This window comes from Aquila chrysaetos, chromosome Z, assembly GCF_900496995.4.
Source record: "Aquila chrysaetos chrysaetos chromosome Z, bAquChr1.4, whole genome shotgun sequence".
Lineage (NCBI taxonomy): Eukaryota > Metazoa > Chordata > Aves > Accipitriformes > Accipitridae > Aquila > Aquila chrysaetos.
Genome location: NC_044030.1, coordinates 10,080,350 through 10,100,324, shown reverse-complemented (window position 1 = coordinate 10,100,324; position 19,975 = coordinate 10,080,350). Strand labels below are relative to the sequence as shown.

The following is a 19,975-nucleotide window of genomic DNA, read 5'->3' as shown; positions in this document are numbered from 1 at the left end:
TTACAATGAGGGTGGTGAAACACTGGAACAGGTTGCCCAGGGAGCTGGTAGTTGCCCCATCCCTGGCAACATTCAAAGTCAGGTTGGACAGGGTTCTGAGCAACCTGGTCTAGTGGAAGGTGTCCCTGCTCATTGCAGGGGGGTTAGACGAGATGACCTTTAAAGGTCCCTTCCAACCCAAACTATTCCATGATTCTGTGACAGTCTGCCTTGACTTGGGAGACTTATCTCCAGCAGTATCTTTAAAATTTCTGCTCTCAAACTTGAGGAAAACTTCTAGGTATTTTCTAACCGGTTAATTTACATAACAGTGTTGCTATGTTTTATATTGGCTAGGGCAATAGGATCCGAGACAGCTTACCCACTGTTTTTGCCAGTAAACCTCCGTTAAGCCAGTAACCAACCAAATTCTTTACACGCCTTTTCTTGTTGCTAAACAAAGGGAAAGGAAACTGCAATCTGGTGAAAAAGCTGGAATCCGGGGTAGGTCATTCATTGGCCCTGCTCCCATTTACTACAGTGGCAAAAGAGGAGATAAATTAAGTATAGCTTCTTATGGTCTTGACTTTCCCCAGCTTACTATCACTATCACTTATTTAATGCTGGCTGTAATTTAGCACCAGAAATCTCATGCATGGGAATCACAGAAGGATACATGCTTCCTTCTGTTTGCAAGCTGCATTTCCAGATTCTAGAAAGTGTTTGTTCCTACTTCACTTTATATTCCAAATCTTCTTGAGGAAAATCATGGTTAGCTGTAATCTCACCTTGGATTTAGCAAGGGCTCATGGAACTTTTGTTGATATTTTGATCAAAAAACCTCTGGCTCAACATCTTCAGCAAGTTGAGGTGTAATCTACGTGAAAAGTCTGATTTTAAAAGGGTATTCAAGTCATCCTTCCACGACGACATAGCTGCCAAGGACAGCATGGCAAAACAGCTACCCCAAAATGAATGCAGGATTTTTGCCAGCGTTGGTACGATTTACAGCATGAGGTTCCCGGCCAAGCTTGCCAGTCCTTGGAGCTGTGGAGGCTCAGCAAGCCTCTCATCCCCCAGGGACCACGCAGGTCCCGGTTCATAGCTAATCTCTTTCTTATTCCTACACTGTTTTCATCTATACAGTACAAAACACTGTGTAGTATTTAATTAGAATGTCATTAATACAGTGGAATTTGGATGCTAAGGCTCTTTTTCAATTGACTTGGTGTCTAGTGACCTTTAACTGTTTTTTTAAGTCCTGAACTGCATCTCATTACCAAAAGACAGAAGGAAATGGAGAGGAAACCATTAGAGAAACTGAAGAAGGGCTTGCGGAAGAGATTAACAACATGCACAAGAATTTGACAGTTCTTAAAACACCCACTGGAAAAACAGCTGAGACATTTTGTTTATTGCTGACTATTTATACTGTTGCTATTGCAGCTGGACTCAAGAACTGCTGAAAACTATTGAGGGTTTTCAGAAGCCACGGGAAGCATTTTTTTCTTTAAAGACAATCCCACTTGATTTATTCTGAAGAATGAATTAAGTGGAGTGTTATGCAATTTCGCCTTTTGATTATGTGCCTGAAAAAAGGTAGGGCTTTAAAAATAGGTAGTCTAAGGCCGAGGCTGGCCTTTCTTCCCTACGTGGAACATGTCTGAGTCTCAAAAAGCACACTGAAAGAAAGCCAACAATATGGTTTGACCCAAAGCATGTGCATCTCTGATGCCTTTTGTTTGCCATACAGAGAGATACTACCACAGTTCCCTCTCCATCTGTACATTTTCCATGGCAGGGAGGAGCTTTCATCTAGCAATTAGAGCAGGGATGTTTGTGTTTCACTCTCAGCTGTTACTGACTCATTAGTAAGTTGTTTCCACATCATACACGTATCTGTGTTGCAAAAGGTATCTTCATCTTCTATAAAATGTTAAAAAAAACATAACTGGACTGAGCTACATTAGAATTCTGCACATCTCACATTAAAATTCATCTTATCATTGACTTCAGAGAAATGTTGAAGTATACGGAGTAGGTTTTATCACGGTCTTTAGAAGGTTAGGAAACAGAAATGCCTAGCTTTTACCACTAGGACTTGAAAAAAATGCAACAGACAGCATCAATCACCTACTGAAAGTTGGATGGTGAATTTAACCACGGCATAAAGTAAGTAAGGTTTAAATTTTTGTCTGGCAAGTTTCAGGAACTGCAGGATGGCTTACTCAAGAGTAGTAATTTTATCTGTTGTAGGTAGAGGAGCTTCAATTTTCTTGCCGGAGGAACCTACATACTTCTAGTGTACGTTACTACAGTTCAAGAATCCTGTTGCCTGAAGTGTATTTATTTTGCAAATCAAAACTTCAGGGAAGAATAAAAACAGCCAGCCTTCATGAGTGGAGCTAGAACAACACAGTCATTAAAGTAATGCACTGTTATACATAGTGACACTTCTGATGACATTTGTTCCAAAATCCCCAAAGAATTTACCCGCTTCCACCAAAAGAAAAGAATAAGATTTCTAGATATCCTCCTCCGAGTTTCTTTTATCTTCCTCAGGAGAATTCCACGTTGGCTATTAATTTTTGCCTGCAACATAAACATTTTGTAGTTTTTAAGAAACTACTGCTTTAAGTTATGCATTCTTTTTAGAATACTCCTCTATACTTCTCTCTCATTTCTTTTACAGTCAAAACAAGGGGGGGGGGGGCATTTATACTCTGTAGGCGCGTGCGCTTCTATAGTAATATTTACTCATAAACGTAATATGATTTATACAAGAGGGATAGTCTTACGTATTCCAGGTCAATTATAGAAGAATGTCAGAAAATGGCATACAAGTCTTTTCTGTGTATAAGATCACACACAAGAGTCACACCAATGCCATGTGAATAGCTTGTCTAAAGAGCTTTCCTGTCAACCAAAAATAGCTTCACACTTATCATCCTTGTACACAGCCAATTCTCGGATCCGAGAAAAAAAATCCCCAATACACGATTAGAGAACCGTCTTTCATTTTGCATGAGGTTTAGAAATGTATTTGGGGAACAAAACTTGAATGAAAATCTTGCACAGCTCTTGACATAAGTAGGGCAGCTTTAATAAAACAATACAGTGAACATGAGGCCCTGTGCCAAAATCTTGACGTGAAAAGGCTGAAAATGTCAACTTCTTCCTCTTCATCAGAGAGTTATAATTTCATAGCTACACTTCCAGTTTTTAAACCAGGGAGTCACTCTCTCCCAACCTTTTCTGAATTTGATGAATAGACTAACAGAAGTTTAAAAGGTAGGACTGGAGACGCTCAGCTCATGGGCAGCACAGTATTTAAAAATAGCTGTAGGTCGGGGAATTTTGCAGAGATAAGAGAGGGGAAGAATAAGGTCTGATCCTGCATCCAGAAAACAAGTGGGAATATTGTCATTTGCTTAGTTAAAATGCAAGATCAAATCATTACATGACACTTCTAAAGAGTGCCAGTGTATTCACAACAAAACATGTTGACCTTAACAACAAGAGCAGAAACATAAAGGTAGTTATAACGGTGGTTTGCTTCAAGATTAGCTTGTGTAGCAACTTTACTAGAGCCATATTCTTCACAAATTCATATGCACCCAGTATGCAGACGAGGTTCACCACACAGCAGAAAATGATCTGTCCCTGTGTTCAGTGAATCTCAGTTCAAAGAACTCGTGGTATGAAGCTTGCAGGCTCAAGCCCCACTCAGAACCAGTTTTGGAAAAGGCATGCTCACTTTTATAAAGCTAGGCATTTGCATGTGAGTTTTGAGACTCAGGCTCAAGGAAGAGCTGGTTCCTAGAAAAAATCATGAAGTTCTTTCCATTTGCAAGAGCAACTACAAAAGCTAAGTGTTGGCATCTCCGTTTGCTGTATGGGTCACGTTCAGGTTTGTCTCCACATTAGGAAAGCACTGAAGACTTGTCTTCCCCACCTCCAGAGCCTGAAACACTTAGCAAATGCTCTGAGCTCATCACACCTTGAACAGAAATCCTCTTGGAATAAAAACGCATCCTCTCTCCTCATAAATCAATAGAACAGAGATCACAAGAGCTAACACTGCATCAGCGTTTTAGGAAGACACCAAAACTGGTCTAGTAGCAATGATCATGCACTTTGTTTATCGATGTTGACAGCCTGTTCCAAGAAAGAGGCCAGTGGAGCCGGTTGACTTGTTTCTTTCTGTTGTCTTCCCGGTCACTCCATATTCCCAAAGCTATTTATACCAACACCCAAGAGAGCTGAAATACTGGAACTAAGTTACTATGTTCCTTTAGTCCCAATCTCTTCATTGAACTTAAAAAAGAAAAGCAATTATTTTCTTCAAATGCTGATAAACCTCTGTGTCATAAAACCTAATGCAATCGTGGGTACAACTGCAATTCATGACAACAGTTCTCCACCCTCTTCATCCTCATTAAGACAACTGGAAGGCAAGAACAGCTGGACTCTATGTGGCTCTCATTCGCAGCTGGGTAGCTTGGGTGGCACTATCCCATTTCGAAAGCTACTGAAAATAGGGACATTTCAGAACAGATCAAAGGATCGGCACAAAATTCCTGAATGTGTTCCTCTGAAGACGGATTCACAGACTGCTTCAAACCATATGACCCCACATAGGATTATACGAAACCACCTTCTTTCCAGTCCGTATGGTGTTACGCTTAATAAGATGATGAGAAGCAGACTGTAAAACCATTATCTACTTCTGGTATAATCTAATTAAGGGTGAAGGTTTGTGTGCAGTATCTGCAAACCTAGCTGTATACTCATAATGTACTTTAGTCAGTGACTGAATTAGTCAAATCATCTCTGCCTTTGGGAAATGTCATTCTTACGTACTCAGAAACTCTGTAGATAAAAGAAGGTAAAACTCTTCTTCTTGTTTAATAACTGAAATTAGCAGAAAGACTAGTTAACAGCACTTTGCTGTGTGCCTCGACGCTCCTTACCGTTCTAACAACTCCAGATTACACTTTCTTTAAACTATACAGTTATCAAAGATTCCTTTTAACTCATTAAGAATAAAATTGAAAACAAAAATCCTAGAGTAAATTCATTTCCTGTTTGGTGCCTTTGACTATTTCTTTTTTCTTTTATTGTGCACAAGCCACACGGATTTTTTTGCTATGGTTCTTAAGCCGAGAATAGGAATTCTTGAACAATCAGTTCATGTAGCTATCACTGATATTACTGTAATTTAACAACCTTAGGGCACTGTAACATTATAATGTTTTCAGTATCCACTTATTTAGCTTAACTTCGTACAGAATATATATGTGACATTTTGGATCACTTATTTCTGTAGGGGTGCATATACTAAGTTGTCCTTTATTCATGAAAATGCAAGACCAGTCCAAGACCACTCCTGCATCCCGAAACACTCTCCTTTCCCCATTGTGGAAGTGTTGTATCCTGTGAAGACAAAAGACTTCAACCACTAAGTAGCAGTTTGCGGTACCTGTCACAATTTCAATCGTGGCTTGACCAGTCCTCTTCCTACCTACTCTAAACAACTAGAGGAGAAGCCAGATCTAGCCCAGTGTGATGGATGTTATGTTTGGACTATTGTATCTCACAATCTGAGCTGTATGTTGTAGAAGCCACCATAGTAGGAAGCACCCAATCCAACAGAGGACAAGCCTCGCAAGAAACTGGGCAAGCGCAGTGGTAACCCAAGCTGAGCTCGCTTTGGAGCCCAGCACCTCAACTCCACATGCTGCCTCTCCCGTCCTGAGCGACCACCGTAACAGATGGAGCCCAAGCCATGGACTAAATGAAGTCAATGGACATTTATGGACATTTGATGAGGGCGGTCCATAAAGTAAGGGGAGGATATAGGCGTGTATAACAAAGGATGGAAAAAGGCTGCTGGTTGATGAGGATCTGTTGGATAGTGGAGGACCTGAGCATGACACAAATGATACGGAATAGGAGGTAGAGATTGTACTGGCTGGGACGGAGCTGGTTTTCTTTACAGTAGTCCGTAAGGTGCTGTGTTTTGGATTTGTTACTAAACCAGCCTTGACAGCACGCTAGTGTTTTGACTATTGCCGAGCAGCGCTTGCACAGTGTCAAGGCTTTCTCTGCTCCTCACGCTGCCACCTTGTCCTCTTGTGGACAAGAAGCTGGCAGTGGATACAGCTGGGACAGCTGACGTGAATTTACCACAGAGGTATTCCATACCATATAATGTCAAGATCTGCAACAAAAGCTCAAGGAAAGGAGGAGGAAGCAGCAACACTCATGGTTATGGCCTTTGTCCTCCTCCACTTGCCAATCAGCTGTCGCATGTGCTGAGACCCTGCTTTCCAGCAAGTGGCTAAACATCTGCCTGCCGATGGGAAGTAGCGAATAAAGCCCTTCCTTGCTTTCCTGGTGCACGCAGCTTTTGCTTCGCCTATTAAACTGCCTTTATCACAAAGCATGAGTCTTTTTACCTTCCTTCTACTGTCCCGTGGGAGAGGGCTGAGTGAGCGAGTGGCTGTGGGGGTGCTTAGCTGCTGGACAGGCTCAACCCACAACATCCAGAAAATGCAGAATCCCAACCATGCATTGCTATGGCACCAGCCAGATCCTAAGGGAATGAAATCCAGGTGAACCACCTCAGAAAGGCTTATTCTGTGCTCTAATGAATTTTGCTGGGCCGCCCAGTAAGGCTTTCAGATGTAAGGCACCTCCAGGCGTCAGTGGGAATTCCTGCCTCTGGTTTTTTCAGGTCATGTTTTCTCTCCTACCTCTCTGGCTGCCGAGATATTATCCTCAGAATCTGGCCTTTTCTAAAGACCCCTGGACCTGTTGTTTTCTGTGCTTGAACCCATCTCTGTCAACAGGACAGATGAGCACTGAAACAGCAGTGTTTTGGGGGAAAAACAAGTAAGTCTGGGGAAGAAATGTAGCCTGTGATTGGTTTATACAACTATTCCAGTGCTTTAATTAGCTTTCTTACTAAAAAAAAAAAAAAAAAACAAACAAACAAACAACAAAAAACCCAGAAGTAAGCAGATACAACTAACTCCTGTTCAAAGCCACCTGCAATGTCAAAAGTGCTCTTGGAAGACCTGCAGGAGGGACATGGGTGAGCACAGAACCAGAACCGCACAGTTTTGCCCTCACTTGGAGAAAAGAATGTCATCTGTCTAGAGGAAATTCTCTCTTGGGGCTCCTTTGCTATTGTTAGTCTTGGGGCTTAGCTTTCAGGGTTTACAATTGCACAGCACAGAACAAAATAAAAGCCTTATAATGCACGGTGTGGCATGCCTTGCTTAAGCCATGAATTTTTGTGAGATTATTAGCACACCGTGGATGGTGTGATAACATGAAAGGCCAAAGGTCAAAAGCAGAGTCACTTTAATCACCCAGAAGGTATCCTGATTACCCGGAGGTGCATTTCCTGGTCTGTCTCATACTGCTGTGAAGCAGAATGGGCTCAGGAAAATACAGTTCAAGCTGAGCATTTACCGGGCATTAAGAGTGCTGCACCCTACCTCCCCAGCTGCCAGTGAGCCAGCATTACTTATGACCACACTCCTAAGCTAAATCACAGCTTACGTTATAAACACAATCTACCCCACAAAAGGTTCACACTCTTACAGAAAAGGTTATATATATAGTTGGCTATCTGTTTTCCTTCCTCTACCAGCATGAAGTATCCCAAAGTAGCCTCTCTTGGTGCTAGATGTAAAATCTCTTTGTTGTAGCTTCACATAGGAGAAAAACCATGAAACTCTACATCCAACAGACTGTATGACTGATAATTAGTTATATGAGCACTATAATAGGCGTCTTTGAAGAATTAATTCAGTATTTAGCTGGAGCATCTGACACAATAGGCCAACAAAAATCCATAACGCCTTCCAACGTCAGTATTACACCTCACTATGTGCTATGACCACTTGGACCACCACTACAGCATCAGCTCCAGGACACAATTCTGTCCTTAATTACAGAACAGGAATCTCCACTTTCTTACAAGAATTGAGAGCGGCACACAGTCAGATTCACTCCTGTAGACAGCAGTGGAGCTTGGTCACTAGCTTGGCAGAACGCATCAGAACTTTAAATGTGCGAGTCCAAACTTTGTGATTATCTTAAGATTTCATACTTTGCTGTCTCTGTGTATTTACCCAAACCAAATACCTAATTCTTCTGATAGCTATTTATGGTACCGTTATAAACAGACACTTACATTTTAGACACGTTTGGACCACATCTGTAAAACAAGGCAGTGCAAGAACTTTCAATTTCTTGCATTGGAGAAGGCTGTTTCACATGTGGTCTAAATACACATTTTGAAGGTTTTTAAAAATGTGTTTAGTCCTATTCAAGAAGGCCAAGGTGACAGAACATTTTCCTCCATAGAGAGAATGTTAACATTCCCTGATGGAGTCTATTAGCCAAAGGCAAGAGACTTGAACCTTCAAACCTTGTGCTTTGCCCAAAGGATGCATCTAATCAAAGCAGGTTTTGCACAGGCACACTCAACTGGTAGATGTAGTCCAAAACACATCTCACGACAGCAGCATGCATGTGTAGCTCCTCGAGAATACACAGACTCCTCTGGCCCAAAACTATCCAGAGCACCTCTCACTTCTTCTGAGATGAGCAACGTGCAAGAACAGTGTAACATAATTGCTAATTAATTTACTGTAGAAATCTTAGATAAAAACCACCTCATTGCCAATTTGTTAAATCTGGCAGTCCGATGTGTCAAAACAGAAGCCGGCTGTGCCTCCTCCTTGCAAGCTGAAAATTACCGATATACTCTCCGCATCCCTTGTGGCTGCAAACAAATAATATGCTCACATGGTACGCTTCTCTGGGTGAAAGTTGCCAGGTGCTGCTTACAGCTTAACATGCTGTTTTTTCTTGTCACTGTTCAGTGACTGCACTTCACTCACAACTTGACTCTCATGCTACTCATTTAAATACCACAGAGGGTAGATTCCTAAGGCAGTTTTGAGCAGGAAAGAAAAAAATGAGGTTGATAGGCAAAGAAACTAAAGCTTTCCTAGGAAAACTCACCCAGCATGTCCCGCATGTACTGGGAATTGGCAAATTGGCAAACTGACTGGAGAATCAAACCCCGGCAGTTACTCATGATGTTGCCGAATTTAAGCCAGGGTGAGTAACTGGACTACACTACAATACTCTCCATTATTCAAGTTCAGCTTTGGCTGTCTTTGAACCCCCTTACTTGGCTAACCCACTTAGGTGCCATGTCAAAGCCTGTGGCCGTCCTGGACCTGTGCAGTGTGAGTTACAGCCCTGCTACACCAGCCAGTCCGTCAGCATCCCAGAGGACACTGGTCTCCACTGAGATATCTGCCTTTGGAGAGGTTTGCACAAATGACAAAAAGCACCTAAAGCATCGCCTCTATTCTCCAAACCTCATGAGTGATTCAGTACTGGATAAAAAGTGACTGGTGACCCTGTTTTCTGAAGAACACTCCTTCTCTACATGGCACAGTGAATCTATACCACTGACAACTCATTTTTAAGAGAAAGGATTATTCTCTGTCTGGTGGCATGTTGAGGCAGGAGCTTTGTTTTGCCAAGCCAGCAGGAACTGGAGGAATCCTTCCATTTTGAACGAAGCAACAGAACAGGTCCCAGGGAATGTTATTTAACTGCCTGTGGAGGTCAGGTAAAGTTTTGCCCAAGCAGCGCTTATGCTGGCTACCACTGTGCCGAGCAGTTTGTATGTAACCGACGGGCTAGTGTCAAATGTTGTGTTGCTCAGACACACAACCTCTCCAAAAAATTCATTTATGCTGGCAGGACGGTAAATAACTTTTTCTTTTTCTCACTTACTTAATTGGATTCTAGTTACTCTAAGATACAAAAATATTTTCAGAACCTGTCCGTTAAGATCTGCCAGGAGAGGATGAACCTGTCATTTAAACCTCCAGTGCAATGCACCTGCGTGCGGAAACCAAAACAGACCTCATGGCTCTATGCAGAAACAGCTGGAAGCAAGAGAGATGACATTCAGGAAATACGCCGTCCACCCGCTTTAGATACCGCAAATCCAGAAAAGTGCCAAATTTTAAAGGAACTGGCCTCTTGAATGCAGGTTGGTTTGCACGTTGTGGTACGGGCAGTTCAAGAACACAAGAATGACATATACTGCTTTGAACTTCACTATTTTACACTAGTTCCAAATTTTCTCCCCCTCCCAGACTAAAGTGGGATAACTTTCTCCAGTTTTGGAGACGATTAGTAGGAGATGCCATTAATTGCATTTCACCTGCAATAGCTGGTGAAAGGAGATTGCTCCTCAGGGGTAAATCTGCATCCCAGAAGCTAGCACTTGAGTGGACAGCAGTGGCATAAAACATGGTGGGATATCTGCACAGCACTGAACATCCACCAATTTTTCATTCCGTTCACTTTCGTACGCTGCTACAATTTCCACAATGGAGGTTTTCCTCTTCTCTCTGTCTGTGCCATTGTCAGTGCCTTCCATTGTGGTGGCTCCTTCTGGTGGCTCCTAAGAAGAAGATCAGAACAAAAAATGAAACTGCCTTCTGCACCTCGACGTGGATGGGCAACACACACCCGCTTGTGGGCCACGTCGGCAGTGCTGCGCTACAGCCGTTTCAAATCTCAACAGAGCAACCATCTCCTTTCCTCCCTAGTAGCCTGGGTGCCTGCACAAACCATCCTGGTAAAGTGGCATTCTGCTAGTAACCTCTTTTTCCTGGCACACGCTCCTGACATAATGAAATACCTGTCCTGAGGCAGGATCAGTGAGGAAGACACCAGGAGATACTTTGCATCCAATCACAGAAGAAAAGGTTTGCAAACTTGCCGTTTTCAAGCCGTCTGCTGAAAATCGGCAGCGGTGACCCAGACGAGGGTATTTCAGAGATTTTCACTGAAGCCCAGGAAACAACGCTAGCCTTCTGAAATGCCAGAACTGTGCATGAATACTTCCTCCTCTAAAAGAATCACTTATTCTGGGAACCACATGGTAAGGCTTGAAAGAGTTTTGACAGTTTATTCAGCAGTTCTACTAACAAAATAAAATAATGTTTCTCAAAAAGACAACACTCATCTCTCTTAGAATCTGTTTTTCTTCACTGACTCTCTCAGGTCAAACAAACCCGCTTTATTCCCACTCACTAACTACCAGATACCTGAAATTCCGTCAGAACAGTCACACATCCAAATATTATGGCACAGTTCACTATTTAGAAAAGTAAAAATAAATAAAAAAAAAGGTTAAATTTCTGACAGGGTCTTAGAAATCGAATAACCAGTAAAACCACATTACAGAGAGGCGTGAGCTAGAGGCAACACACAGCATGCTGCTCAGGGAATGAATAAAAACCCAAACACACAAGTGCGTTTAGAGCTGTGAAATGTAAAAATGATACAGTATGTGTATTTCACACTCAAGCTGTGGCATTCATGTGCTAATGGCAATTACCAGACCTTGATGACAACATCAGTCCTTCCTAAGAAAAAGAAAGCAAGTTTGTAATTGTTTGAAGAGGATTCGTTTGACTCTTGACAAATGATTTCCAACAGAAAATGCCATTTGGGGACAAGAAAGCCCTGACTTCAGAAGACATTAAAAATGCTTTCATTTCAATTAGAACTTGTTTTTCACAGCTTCCGAAAACTCGGTTTCAAAAATGTATGAAGGACAAAGAAGGCAAGGACTGGATTGCTCAAAGTAAGGCAGAACTGGTTTTTTTAAATCAGTCAGTTCAGGGACCAAACAGAAAGAAGGTGGGGCTTCCAGGGTGTGGATTTGAAGAAACTTGGTACTTCTTGGCTGTGGTCACGCACTAACGTCTTTGGTGTCACTGCTGATCTGGGCAGTCTCTCTCTCACAGACATTTTTTTTCGTTGATGCTGCTGGACTCAGGTGGATTAATGCCAGTACAGCCAGCTCTGTAGTACCGTCGGAATGAAAAGATGAACTGTGGTTTCTCAAAAATGGTAAACCGTGTCCTGCTCAGCCAGAGGAAGTGAAGCGCTACATTTCGTCTAAGAGCCCCAAGGCGTGAGCTCTACCAAGGACCTTGTGTAGGTCCTGAAAAGCAACCTGCCAAGCCTTCGAAGACAGGAGCCCATTTCCTTCTGGATCAAACACGATTCATTTTAAAGGGATGAAACTACACGACCCAGACAAAGCTAACGACAGAACTAGATTGACCTCTCTCTTTAGCAGTACTGCTACAAGCACAAAAGACCAAACAGCTTCCCACTAACCAGTGCCATTTCCATCCTAAGGCAACCACTGTGCTGATGTTGTGGAGATAGCTTGCGAGGCACCCACAGCCAGCAAAATCGTGAACTGCACTGTTGCCTTCCCCAGCTATTGTAGCAGTAATTTTTTACACTATTTTTTAAAAAGACATCCCTGTTTGCCAGTGGAAACTGAAGAAAAGCAGTTTCAGCAATTCCCCCTTGTCCATGCCATGGCTCCTTGCTGCAGAGAAAACCACAGGCTGCTCTGTGTCACAGCAGAGAGGAACAGTCACTCCAATTTTAAAGTAGTTCAGTTATCAGTTGCCACAATGATACCAAAGCTAAGGGCAACATTAAGGGACAGCAATCACACAGAAGAGTTGCTAGTGAGACTGGGGCATCTCCAATGAGTAAACCAGGATCACAAACAATTTTTAACTGAAGTGAGAGATTGTTCACAGCCTCTCTCTCACCTAACCCATCAAATGTTCCTTTTTTTCCCCAGGGAGTTGATAGTCCATTTTTTTCTCCGAGCTGTACAAAGGTCAGTGTCCCACACAGCAGCTGGCAAAGGTTACTCCGCTGTCTTTTCTCATGCGTAGTGTGACATTTTGGCCATGCTTTAGCTAACAGAATTTGGCAGACTGTAGAAAAAAAACGCACCTAAAGATGACGACTTTTTTACCAGTGGTTTCACAAGATCAGAATCTTCAGACCACATTCTCAGAAAATCGGGGGTTTGCCCCCTTTAGATATAAGCAAAGATACAAATCCACAGTCAGTGAAGCAAAGGTATTCAGTGCAAACACAGATGAATCAAAAATGCAGAAGACCTATTAATCGGGACAGTCATTTGGGTGACTCTGAACTTTCCCCAACCACCTCTAGGGGAGGTATGGAGAAGGCAGAGCCAGACTCACGCCAGCTGGAGAAAAGCAGATCTCTGGTCACCACAAAGGTGGTCAAACACCTGAACGGGGGGGCCCAGAGAGGCTGCGCAGTTTTCAGCCTTGCAGGTATTTGAACTCAGCTGCTCACGGCCCCAAGCAACCTGAATCAGATGGCCCTGCTCTGAGAGGGGGATTAGTCCAGAGGCCTCCAGAGGTCCTCTCCAACCTGAATTGCTCAATCAGTTCTACCTCTTACAGTCAATTAATTCACGCATCCACCAGGCTGCAATGGAGTATAATTCTATCATTGCTTTTTTATCATAACAGTCAGCCTTAAGCACAGGAATTTTGACTTGGCAACATTCAGTGACACGCCAGGATCCTTCAATAAAGGATATAAACAAATAGCTCCCGTCGGAAGGGTGTGTTCCTCCTCCCCTGCTGTCTTGTTACACGGAAAGAACTAGTCCACCAGGAACCACCTTCAACAGGTCCACAGAATAACAACGATCTTTTCAAAGATCTCTGCTCAGGTAAATGCTATGCTGGCAGATTTTGTGAGGGAATGGTAACTTTTTCAAACACCTTCAGCTAACAAGCTGCTAGAACAGAATCAACATTGCTGAATAATTTAGTGCTGCTAAACTATTCTATCACCCGCATCTAATTATTCTCCCACTTCAACAACACTGTTCCTCCACCTGAGTAAGCCAAAACCAAACTCCCTGCTTATTCTTGTGCAAACAACAGGAGCTTTGGGCTACTCCGTTTTACATAGGCCACTAAAATCATTAATACATTTCTTTTCCTGGACTGTGATGTTAGTATCACCAAGCACGCATTTCTGCGAATAAAATGCTAGGACTACACAAGAGACAAAACCGTGTCCTCAATTCTTGAGAATACATAATCTGCTGTCACGTTATTCTGACTCTCCAAAACAGTCCAACGTAGGCCAAGACATCCATTTGTCTTAAAAAACACCTTCTATCCATCTTCCACGAGAACATTTTTGGACTGATAGCTAGAACGCGTATAAATCCTGAATCACCAGAATCTGCTGTACGCAAAGTCTTTGATGGTACTTGTACACCAACTCTCCCTTCTCAGAAGCGTGCTGCTCCCTTAGCCTGGCCTTCAGGTCACAGCTCTACCACCCATTTGCTGTGTGACCTACGAGAAGAGTTTGCTTCCATTACTGTCTCCCTCCATCCTCGCTCTCCCAAGACCGAGAGACATGTTCCCTGACCTGACGGTTTGGGGCCAGGCTGCTAGCAGCCAGCAACCCATCTCTGTTCATCAGCTTTGGAGGTCTTCTGTACACACAGACTCTTTTGTCCTGCAGGATGCAATTTGCATGGTTTAACGGTGTGGTCCGGGAGTGGCTTTGGCAGGACACAGGCATTCCCACTCCTCTGGTATGGCCTCCCAAAGGAACCTCTCTGCTTCTAATCCTGACTGGGATTCTTTTGTCTCCTTTGACTCATTAACAGCCCTCGAAAAAAGTAATGCGAGCCTTTCACTGTATAGTGATAGATAGATAGGCAGCCCGCAAAGGAAAAGCTGCTGTCAAACAGGGTTTGGAATGACACTGTAATTGCTTTAGATTGTGCAATTAAAAATCAAGAACGCTCACATCCTTTGACAGAATTATGGTTTTAGTTGCTGCAAACCAACCATCAATATGTCCACAAACTTCTCGGTGGAGAAAATGGCATCTAGTAGCTATTTAGGAACATTTCCTACGGACAGCAAGGTTACTATACAGCATCAAGGTCAGCTGTAGGCACAGCAAATTTTTGGACAACAGCGTAAAATCCAAACTCTTGCTCAGTCCCACAGTTTCAAACCTTCAGACTCTGATACAGTCCTTGCTGACATCCTGAGGAAAATCACCTTGGGCATTCCCTAGATGTATTGTGTTTCACCTAGCGCATCCCTGGGCTGATGAAAGAGCTTTGAGGTGGAGGGAATCCAACCTCCATTCTGTAAATGAGGAAAGCCTCTGAAGGACATGCAGATAATTTCCCCAGGAGGTAGGGCATGAAAGAGACACCTGTTCTTGGTTTTCTCACGGCTTCTTCATCAGTCCACTACAGGTCCAAAGAGGATTTACGTGTTCAGGGCCCGCCAGTTCCAAAAGCACATCCCACGGGTCACCCCGGTTTACTGCTTCATTTCCACTGTTAGCAGAAGCTTGGCATTTTGCTGAGATCAGCAAAGGGATTTCAACAAAAAGTTTTCTCGTATGCTTCCCAGATGGGAGGACAGCAGTCATGCCTTAAAGCATAGGATTTTACAGAAAAACACCGGTTTCGCATGAAAGAAGCCTCGTATATGCACACACAGATGAGGACAGCAGCTGTATTAATTCCACCAATGGTAGTAACTTCTGCAGGCTCTGCCAGAAACACATTGGCTGAGAAGGCAAAAAAAAAAATTGAAATCCACTTTTACTTCTAGGTGCCTTACTGTGTATTTGCTTAAAATGTGGTTGCTTCAAAAGAGTTCCTTCAATTAATAACTCCAGGTGGAAAGGCAATTTTCCCTCCATCGTGGTTCACTGCCCTTTTTTCATCTGCCTATAGTACACAGCTTCTAGCTATTATCTCCCAGTAGATTGTCTGGCACTGGAGATCAGGTACGTTGCCCTGGAAGAAAAGTTGTTTTCTATTGATCAGTTTTTCAGTTCTTGCTAATGTTCTATGCTGCTGACATTAACAGAAACATTACTGCCCAGTAACGACGTATTGCCACATTTCACTGCACTGTGGTATTACCACCGCTGTTGATTCACCTAGAGCCCTATCATCACTCTCTTTCTCTGCAGACAGCAATTTCACACAAAAAGATTTCATTCTTCTTTGACATTAAAATATACTCCCACTTTTCCTAGTCCACACTGAAAGAGTCTAATTTAGTCAGCCCATTTTTCTTTAGCAGGCCTCTCTGCAATGAAGTCGCGCTTTGTGAATGGAGAGCTGCGCTGCCACTGCCTTGCAGCTTGCACGGCTGCTCACACCCACCACAGAATAAGCAGAGTGAAGCTCTCCTGCCTCATCTGCAGCGGTACAAATACCACAAAAGCAGAGAGCAATGGCAAATTGCAAACTCGGTCTTGCAGCAGCAGCAGCTTGTAGTCCTCACCTAACATCCCTTGGTTTTGACAAAGTTCTTATAACACACTCTCAGTTCTGGCCTGATGGGAGCAACCGAGTCCTCCCAGACTTGAGAGGAATACCATGGGCTTCATGGGGATGGAGACGCAGTGCAGGGCAGCGGGCTGGTTCACCTCACTCTCCCTCCAGAGCAAGGAGAGGGAGAGAAATGGCTGGGGCACGCAGAGTTGCTCAACAGAGGAAACACCACTGGAGGGAATGCTTGAATTGATCCTCTTCATCTCAGCCATGGTGTTCCCAGGACAGGAGACAGATGCTGCCACTGCTTCCCCGCTGTGGTGCGAGCCCACCACAGACTATGCTCTCCAAAGCCCTGGGAGATGGTGCCTTAAGAGAAAATGTGATAAACTGTGCCACTGGATTGAAGCTGTTGAAAGGTCACATGGTCAGAAGAGAAGGCTGGGCACGCCAATACCATTAAACACACCAGCAAGGTTTAGTCAGTCTGCCAAGAAACTGGGAAGCTGGGCCACCTCCTGCAGCTGGGCTCTACACCCAGCTCTACACCAGCAGCAGGCAGCCTGCCACCGGTCCCCACAGCACTGGTGCCACATGTACCACAGCCTGGAAACCCGAGCTGCACTTCTGCAAGTTTCTGACAAAGACCAAGCGTGTTGTCTCCAAGATATGCCTGAGCTACCTCAAAATTCGCTAATTCAGATACCCATAGCAACACAGATGCAACAGGAAGACAGCAGCAGAGGTGAATATTCCACATACAAACCAAGCTGCTTGCCTGGATTTGAGATTTCCCAGTTACGCTCTTACAAGAAGATGGCTTAGCCGGCTTTAGGCCGTTCCGGCCATGCCTGCGTGAGCTATGCCCACATCCCAACTGTAACATAACCCTGTGCTGTCTCCACGTAGTTTCTGCATTTTGGTGTACTGACACTTATATAGCTGATTGCAAAGAGCACCAACTAAAAATTCTTGCAGCTGCGTAAGTTACTCAGAGGAAAAACGCTTACTGTAAAGTTGCACACGCAGTGGATCTTTGACTGGACACAGCTCAATACTGCGTGAAAGGCACAAAGCAGCTTGTGAAACAGAAATTAGTATTTCCTCATACTATGGGGGGTGCCTCACGAGCGTGAAAAATGGAACAGAGATAAATATGAAAGGTCAAGAAAAAATCCCAAACTCTTCACTTTCCAAGCAAAAACCTGACAGGTTCTGAAAATATAAAAGCCATCTGCCCGGGTCCGGCAAACTCACATTTTACTCACAGACAAGGAAATGAGCAATTTCTTTTAAAATCTGTATTTTTTTCCATGTTTAGGCTTCTCCCGGGACCTCACACAGTGTTAATAAAATCTGTTGCTATTCTGGACATAATGTCAGAAATGCATATATGCTCCAAAAGACAAGAAGTTTATATTGACTGGACCAAGAGCCACCACCTTTGATAAAATCTGCACGCACGAAAGAAACGCATTGAACTACCCGCAAAAAGCCCAACATTATAACTCAGTGCAGGCCTGCTGAATTTTCAATGTATCAAAATTAATTATATACTTCAGGGCAATTTCGCATGAGCCAGGGACTTTTCTCCTTCACAGGTATATTTAAACATTCAGATGCACTGGAGAATTACATCATTAAACGTGCTGCAGAGCACCTTAAAAACGGGCTACTGCCGAAAGTTTGTTTGTTTTGCACTGCAATTTCCTGTCTGACTCTTGCTAATGATCTTCCCTCTGAATCACTTAATCATCTGACTGGGGGGAAGGAGGGAAGGAAAAAGAAAGAGGGGAGAAAAAAAATCTAACCAGGCTGAGCAATACCTTTGGTCAACAGAGAATGGAGTCTTTCACAGAAGTCGGCTGCCTCCTCGGGTCATTGCTCTGAGATGGTACCTCTACCCTCAAGAGGCTGCAACAGGCCACAACCCTACCGCTTCCTCTGCCTGTGCCAGCGTGCCAGAAACCCAGCTGCCACGTTGCTACCGAGAGACGGTCGGAGCATCCACAAACGCTGGCGTCTGAAGGTTCCCCCACCCTACAGCAGCAGCTCTTCCCTGCCCTCACCTCTCCCTCTGCGGCAGAGCAGCAAAGTCCCCATCCCACAGACTTCCCTCCCTCAAGTCTCATCTCTTTCGCTCCCATGCTCGCAGACATCTTCCACATTTGCTTTGCAAGTGTGTCAAGCTGTGCCTCATTAACACTCATGCAGTACAGAGATGTTCAGTCCATATTTAAAGACTAAAGGAGAGAAACAGAGAGATTAAGTTACTTGTTAAAAAAACCCACGTGAAACTCGTATCAACAGAGACGTAGCGGATTTCAAAGGCATTGTTGCATCACTACACTCTTGGCCACTGACGCGCAGCTGCATGTCTTCCCGTGGTGACGTGCCGTTAGGTGCTTGCATTTTAGCTTGCCCGTTACTCAGACTTTGCCTTCACCCAGGCCTCCTGCTGAAGCACACGCTGCGATGAAGAACAGGCTGCCCGACGGCTACCCACGGCCAGGCACGCACCACTTCCAGCGAGAAGCATGCAGGGGCTGCAACGCACACCTTCACAGGAACAGCACGCCACGTCATCCCTCGACGCGCGGCAGCCTCGCAGTCGCTGTGTCAAGACGTGGGACGCGGCGGACCCCGGCCGAGGATGTGTTGCCCCTCGAGGCCGTGCGCTATTTGAAAGCAGACTGAACGACCGCCACCCGGCGCTGTGGGGAGAGGCGGCCCCTCGGGCACCCTCAGCACAGCGGTGGCCCAACGAAGCTGTTCCTACAGCCGCCAAAGCCGCGTTTTACCCTGCCCCCGCTGCAGAGCAGGGGCGTTAACTCACTAGCTGAGCTCACGGTGCACACACAAAACTCCCGCGGCCCTCGGCGGAGGCAGCCGGCACCGCGGGACTGAGGGGCCGGCGGCAGCCCGGGACTGAGGGGCCGGCGGCAGCCCGGCACCGGCCGCCGCGCCGACCCGGCCGGGGCCCGCGTGCTCCGCAGCGTTGGCCGCCCTGATTGGCCCGCGCGCTCGGGACCCCTCTCCAGGAGAAGAGGGACGTGACCAGCTCGCCCGCGGCTAATGGCCGCCTGCCCACAAGGTGGCGCCCCCGGGGTGAGGCGCAGGGGCCCGCGGTCGCACCCGTGGGGTGGTCGTTGTCTCTGTACCGTTAACTGTGAAAGAAGGACAAGCAGGTGTTTAATACCGCGGTCGTGAAATAGATGACAGGGACCGTGACAGTGGTACCTCGCCATCGAGGCTGGCCTGTGCAGGAAGCCGCTGGGAAGCCATGTGGCACGGTGTTTCTGCATGACTCTCAGACGCTCTCTTTCGCCAAGCTCTTTGCCTGCCCAGGTGGTAAACGGCTGCAGCAGCAGGACTCATTGCTTCCGAGATTGCTTGGCCGAGGTGGGCGCTTCCGAGCGATCCATGCTGGAAATGCTGCTCAGCCTGCATTCCCTGAGCTGGCAGGTACCAGTGTGCGCAGCTTCTAGGAAATCGGGGGAAAAAAGAGGTGTTTCCACAGAAATAAACCAGGTTACTCCAGAAACAGCAATAAACCTGTAAAACACTTGAAATTTATTGTGATAGAACCGTGTAGAAAAATACTGATGATTTAAAAGCTATATACTTCACTGCTCCTCCCACCTCTCCTTCTTCTCGGATACAGGATGAGCCACACTTCTCCATCGCATCCTTAGTGATTAAGCCTTCAGCTAAATACACAGAAATGAGTGTGCACAAATGGAC

At 44.8% G+C, this 19,975-nt stretch overlaps 1 long non-coding RNA gene across 1 annotated transcript in view; it reads right to left on the bottom strand.

The window, feature by feature from the left end:
- LOC115337118 overlaps positions 1-19,709 on the bottom strand; it is a 34,634-nt gene extending 14,925 nt beyond the window's left edge. Inside the window, exons 1-3 of the long non-coding RNA XR_003922031.1 lie at positions 19,472-19,709; positions 18,344-18,474; positions 10,250-10,492 (exon numbers count right to left, since the gene is read on the bottom strand). This is a non-coding gene — a long non-coding RNA (uncharacterized LOC115337118). The remainder of the gene's footprint in view (positions 1-10,249; positions 10,493-18,343; positions 18,475-19,471) is intronic.
- Positions 19,710-19,975: the final 266 nt, after the last annotated feature.